The following is a 6,047-nucleotide window of genomic DNA, read 5'->3' as shown; positions in this document are numbered from 1 at the left end:
GTCATATATTTAACTATATTATTTAGTGTATTGATTGTAATTGCATTAGTATTTCATTTAGTGCATAGTCATAACATGCATATCATATTCCGTGTAGAGTTCATTTAGCTTCATTATAGTTATCATCTGCATATAATCAGTTATATAGGATTAATTAAGTTTGCATTGCTTGTAAATTACATTCTTAGAGAGTAAAATAGTTCAAATAGTGAATAGTGCACTCAAATCAAAACCAGATTTTTTCCCTGTCGCACCAGCCTTATTTTCTGTACAAAAATTCTGTGTTTTCCAAAATCTTTTATTCTATTCACTTGCTAGACGTGTTGTTTGACTGCATACCAAATTTCAGCTCATTCGGAGTTGATTTGGTCTGATTTTTAAGCGTTTTGTGAAAACCGCTTTTTCTGTTTTTTTTAATTTCGGGACTTTCGATATCCTGATTTTTCCCAGTTTTGAAACACTTATATCTGGAGTTCCAGACACTGTTTTTCAATTCTGTAAAAACTGTCAGATTGTTTAATCTGTCAGTTGCAGAACAGAACAAATTTCGGAAAAATCTGACTTTGTTTGCTTTGTCAAACAGTGGTTTTCCGATAACCTGTCAGAATGCTATTTTACACAAGTTAGGGGCAGTTTCGTAATTTTCGTAGTTTCGGCAATTTATACTTGTTTTCCATAATTTCTGCATTTTAGGAGTTGCATCATCATCATACAGCATTAGTAGAGTTAAATTGGTTAATTTTAGAATTAATTTAGTATTTTATTTAATTTTTGCTTGATAAATAGCATTTGTTTTGTAATTTTCGTACAACTAGAAATAGTTTTAGTTATTATTTTAATTGTTAGAATAGAAAACTAACTTTGTATTTTTCTGCATTTTTAGGTTGCAAAACATATTTAGTGTCCAGGGTTATTGACCAAGTGAGAAGATTCTCTATGTGGCGAAAAGACGGAAATACCCTTGGCGTGGAGCAGAAGACTGATTGCTTGATTACTTTTCTTTTATTGATTATTTGTAGTTGTATTAACTTTATAATTGTAGATTGATATTTGTCATTCATAAATTAAATTTTCTAGAAATATTGTGTTTAATTCCTGTTCCCTGAGGATTCGACCCGTACTTACCACTTTGTGGAAAGTCGGTTTTTATATTTTTGGTTGACGATTTTCCAAAGTTTATTGAAAATAATTGTTTTAAAAAAATCATTTCAAAATATCAACCAAAATTTGGCGCCGTTGCCGGGGAACGGCGAATTAATTACTTTATTTCTTAGAGTTTGATTTATTAATTGGTTTTAGTTAATTAGTTGTTTTATTTTTAGTTAGTAGGATTAGTAAGTGAATATAGGATTAACATAGTTAGTAAATATAGGATTCACGTTCTGTCTTTCTAGGATTCACTTGAAATTCATTCTGCAAGGAGCGATTAGACAGTTGGGTTTTAGAAAAACTTAGTTTTAGATTTCCTGTATTTATCTGTTCAGTACTTTAGAGTAGTTTAATTTGTTATTTCATTTACTTAGTTAGATCATTCTGACATAATTAGTTTAGTATATTTGTTTAGTAGTTGTTTATTTTGTGTTATTTACATTTTAGTACCTGTGTAGTTTAGATTTAGAGTTAGGTCGTTTGCTTACATCTGGTCTTAGTACCAGTGTATGCAGGGTCGACGAGGTCTAGGAACCCCATTACACCCATTTGTTGACAACCCAGAGAGAATTTTACATTCTCATCGAAGTTCGGCAACAATGGCTGACATGGATCCTCCACCCCCAGTTCTTTCACGTCCTCTGCGGGAATACTTCATTCCCACAGACTATGTTCAGGCATCCTGCATTCGGAGACCCGATGTAGGAGCACCGCATTATGAGATTAAGGCCAGCATTATTCAAATGCTTCCATCCTTTATTGGCCTTAGTCATGAGGATCCCTACCGACACTTAGATGAATTCCTCGAAATTTGTTCTACTGTTAAGATACAGAATTTCGATGATGATGCGTTGAGGTTGAGTCTATTCCCCTTTTCATTGAAGGACAAAGCCAAGTATTGGCTAAAGTCCTTAGATTCTGTAGAAATAGAGTCATGGGATCAATTGCAACAGGAGTTTCTTCAGAAATATTTTCCCATTGGTCGTACGAACCAATATCGTAGAGCCATCACTAGCTTTTCAGAGCTAGATGGTGAGCGCTTTCATGAGACCTGGGAGAGAATGAAGGATCTCCTCAGGAAATGTCCCCATCATCAGGTGCCGAAATGGCAACTGGTGCAGAGCTTCTACGATGGATTGTCTGACAAGAATCGTCAGATGATCGACTCTTCATGTGGAGGGACATTCATGCTGAAGAACGAGGATGAAGCATGGAGGTTATTTGATACATTGGCCGAGAATTCTCTCCACCATGCTTCGAGCTCTCATTCTGATAGAGCCACACCCAGCATTCAGAAGAAAGCTGGTGTTCTTGAAGTTGGTCCATCTACTGCACTACAGTGCAAGGTAGACATGATTGCTCAGAAGCTGGACCAGCTTCTATCAGGACCATCCACCACATAGCAGGTGTGTACTCTTTGTGCCAGTCCGGCACACGAGATCACTGAGTGCCCTTCGGCAGCTCAGTACCCTGAATTTGTTCAAGAACAAGTTCAGGCAGCTCAGGGTTACGTCAGACCGCCGAATAACCCATTTTCATCAACATACAATCCGGGTTGGCGTAACCATCCCAATTTTTCATGGAAGAATCCACAGTCTTCCATGCAGATGCCTACATCCTCTCAGCCAGTTCGGCAGCCATCTTTTACTCAGTCATTTCAAAGACCGAACTATGCTCAGTCTTCTTCTTCTTCTGTTACTCCCCCGATTCAGCAGGAGTCTGCCCCGCAGACATCTTTTGAGGAGAGACTTCTCCAGGCATTCCAAGAGGTGAAAACCTCTAATCAGAACGCCTTCGAGAAGTGTAGCCAGATTTTGAGCTCGCATACGCAGTCCATTGCGAAGTTAGAGTCGCAAATGGGACAGTTAGCTGAGGCTATTAGTAGGAGACCCGAGGGTACATTGCCGAGTCAGGCTGTCATGAACCCGAAGGGTAAGGACCAGATGACTGGAGGCCTATTTCATACTGAGGCACAGCAGCAGGCTAAATCAGTTATGGCCTTGAGGATCAGACGTGAGTATCACGTCGAGAGCAGAGAGCGAGAGAGTAGAGAGAGGATAGAGGAGCCAAAGACCATTGTTTCACCTACGTCGGCTCAATCATCATCCCCATCCCCATCATCACCTTCACCATCTTCATCATCTTCATCCTCAGAGAAGAAGAAGAAGGATAGGAGTGAGCCTTCTCACAAAGAGGAGGAGCCAGCAGAGTATATTCCCCCACCACCCTATCCCAAAGCATTAGAGTCTCCTGGATATAGAGGAAAGCAAGGTGCGAAGATCCAGGACATGCTTGACATCTTCAAGCATGTGCAGATCAACCTACCTTTGCTCGATGCTATTCAGCAGGTGCCGGCATATGCCAAATTCCTGAAGGAACTATGTACGCAGAAGCGTAAATCTAGAGAGCGAGTTCCTAACAGGGTCCATCTGACTGAGCAGGTGAGTTCAGTACTTCAGCATCAGACACCACCAAAGCTCAAGGACCCTGGAGCCCCTATCATTGCTTGTACTATAGGGAACATCCGGATAGAACGTTCATTGCTCGATCTTGGAGCAAGCGTGAACATTCTGCCCGGATATTTCTTTGATTCTTTCGGGCTAGGAGAGATGAGATCGACTCCGATTACACTGCAGCTGGCAGATCGTTCCGTCAAGGTACCGAGAGGTGTCTTGGAGGACGTGCTAGTTAAGGTGGATGACTTTTATTTTCCAGTCGATTTCATTATTCTTGATATGGAAGGAGTGGATAGCCAGCACCAGACTCCGATTATTTTAGGTAGACCATTCTTGGCAACTGCCAATGCGTGTATCAATTGCAGAACCGGAGCCATGGATCTCTCATTCGGCAATAGGAAGGCAAAGCTGAATATTTTCAATGCCGCAATGGGACCAGCAGAAGACATGGACTGCTTTCATGTAGACATTGCACAAGAGTTAGTGGAGGAGCAGCCCGAGTTGTACATTACTGAGGATTCTTTAGATTTGTACCATATAGAGAAGAATAGCTGTGTAGATAGTGTAGATGTGTCTAGAGTGTCGTCAGAGAGACCACCTTGGGGAGCGGTCAGGGAGCCTCTTCCACCACTTGCGGAGACCCCCGCCAAATCTTCGATTGAGTCACCTCCGAAACTTGAGTTGAAACCATTACCAGACTCACTCAAGTATGCATACCTAGGAGATGATGAGACTCTGCCTGTGATCATCTCGTCTTTGCTCACTGAGGAGCAGGAACAGAAATTGCTGACTATTCTTCGAAAGCACAAGGCAGCGATTGGCTGGGGAGTTGCTGATCTGAAGGGGATTGATCCTTCATTCTGCATGCATAGAATCCATTGTGATGAGGAAGTCAAGCCATTTAGGGATATGCAGAGAAGGCTAAATCCCAACATGAAGGAAGTGGTGAAGAAAGAGGTGGTGAAATGGTTGGATGCCGGAATCATTTACCCTATTTCTGATAGCCAGTGGGTCAGTCCGATTCAGGTTGTGCCGAAGAAGTCAGGACTCACTGTGGTTGAGAACGAGAAGGGTGAGAGAATTCCGATGAGGACCACTACAGGGTGGCGAGTCTGCATCGATTATAGAAAGCTCAATGTGGCAACTAAGAAAGATCATTTCCCATTGCCATTCATTGATCAGATATTAGAGAGACTCGCAGGACAGAGCTACTACTGCTTTCTAGATGGATATTCAGGATACAATCAGGTAGCTGTCCATCCTGACGACCAGGAGAAGACCACGTTTACATGTCCTTATGGCACCTTTGCGTTTAGATGTATGCCTTTTGGGCTCTGTAATGCCCCGGCTACTTTTCAGAGGTGCATGCTTGCTATCTTTTCGGACATGATTGATGATGTGATGGAAGTTTTTATGGATGACTTTTCAGTGTATGGCTCTTCTTTTGAAGATTGCCTCCAAAAACTTGCTCGAGTACTGAGTAGGTGTGCGAAGACCAATCTCGTCCTGAGTTTGGAAAAGAGCCATTTTATGGTCCAGGAGAGGATTGTGCTAGGACACATTGTGTCCAAGCATGGTATTGAGGTTGACAGAGCGAAAGTGGAATCCATTTCTCGTTTGACTCCACCCACCTCTGTGAGGCAGATTCGATCATTTTTAGGGCATGCGGGATTTTACAGGCGGTTCATAAAAGATTTCAGCAAAATCTCTCGACCGCTTTGCACGTTATTGGAGAAAGACCAGCCCTTTGTTTTCGGTGAGGATTGTATGAAGGCCTTTGAGATTCTCAAAGAGGCCTTGATTACTGCACCTATTTTGAGACCTCCAGATTGGACTCTCCCATTTGAGATTATGTGCGATGCATCTGATTATGCTATGGGGGCCATTTTAGGACAACGCATTGATAGGAAGCCCTATGTGATCTACTATGCGAGTAGAACTCTGTCTGATGCTCAGATGAATTATACTACGACATAGAAGGAGCTACTTGCGGTAGTTTTCACATTGGATAAATTTAGGTCCTATTTACTCGGTTCGAAGGTGGTTGTCTATTCTGACCATTCTGCATTGAAATATTTGTTGAATAAGAAAGACACCAAACCAAGATTGATTCGTTGGGTCCTACTACTACAGGAGTTTGATCTCGAGATTCGAGATAAGAAGGGAAGTGAGAATGTAGTAGCAGACCATCTTTCCAGACTGATCGTGGAGACCATGCAGGATCAGAGGCCGATCAGTGATTCTTTCCCCGACGAGCAGATCATGTCAGTCAGTACATCGCAGTTACCCTGGTTTGCAGATATTGTGAACTATCTGGTTTCGAGACAGATACCTGAGCATTGGAACAAGAATGAGCGTGAGAGATTCCTGTCTCAGGTGAGGCACTATTATTGGGATGAACCAGAGTTGTTCAAATACTGTGCAGACCAGATCATTAGGAGA

General features: G+C 41.9%; 1 non-coding gene across 1 annotated transcript; it reads right to left on the bottom strand.

Moving 5' to 3' along the window:
* Nucleotides 1–2,145: 2,145 nt before the first annotated feature.
* On the bottom strand, nt 2,146–2,248 carry LOC149843168 (small nucleolar RNA R71). The gene has a single exon (XR_016431214.1). It is a non-coding gene; the product is annotated as a small nucleolar RNA R71 (small nucleolar RNA).
* Between the last annotated feature and the right edge of the window lie 3,799 nt (nt 2,249–6,047).

This window comes from Nuphar pumila, chromosome 3, assembly GCF_984573655.1.
Source record: "Nuphar pumila chromosome 3, dmNupPumi1.hap1.1, whole genome shotgun sequence".
Classification (NCBI taxonomy): domain Eukaryota; kingdom Viridiplantae; phylum Streptophyta; class Magnoliopsida; order Nymphaeales; family Nymphaeaceae; genus Nuphar; species Nuphar pumila.
The sequence above is the reverse complement of the archived record's forward strand: the minus strand, read 5'-3'. Positions and strand labels throughout refer to the sequence as shown.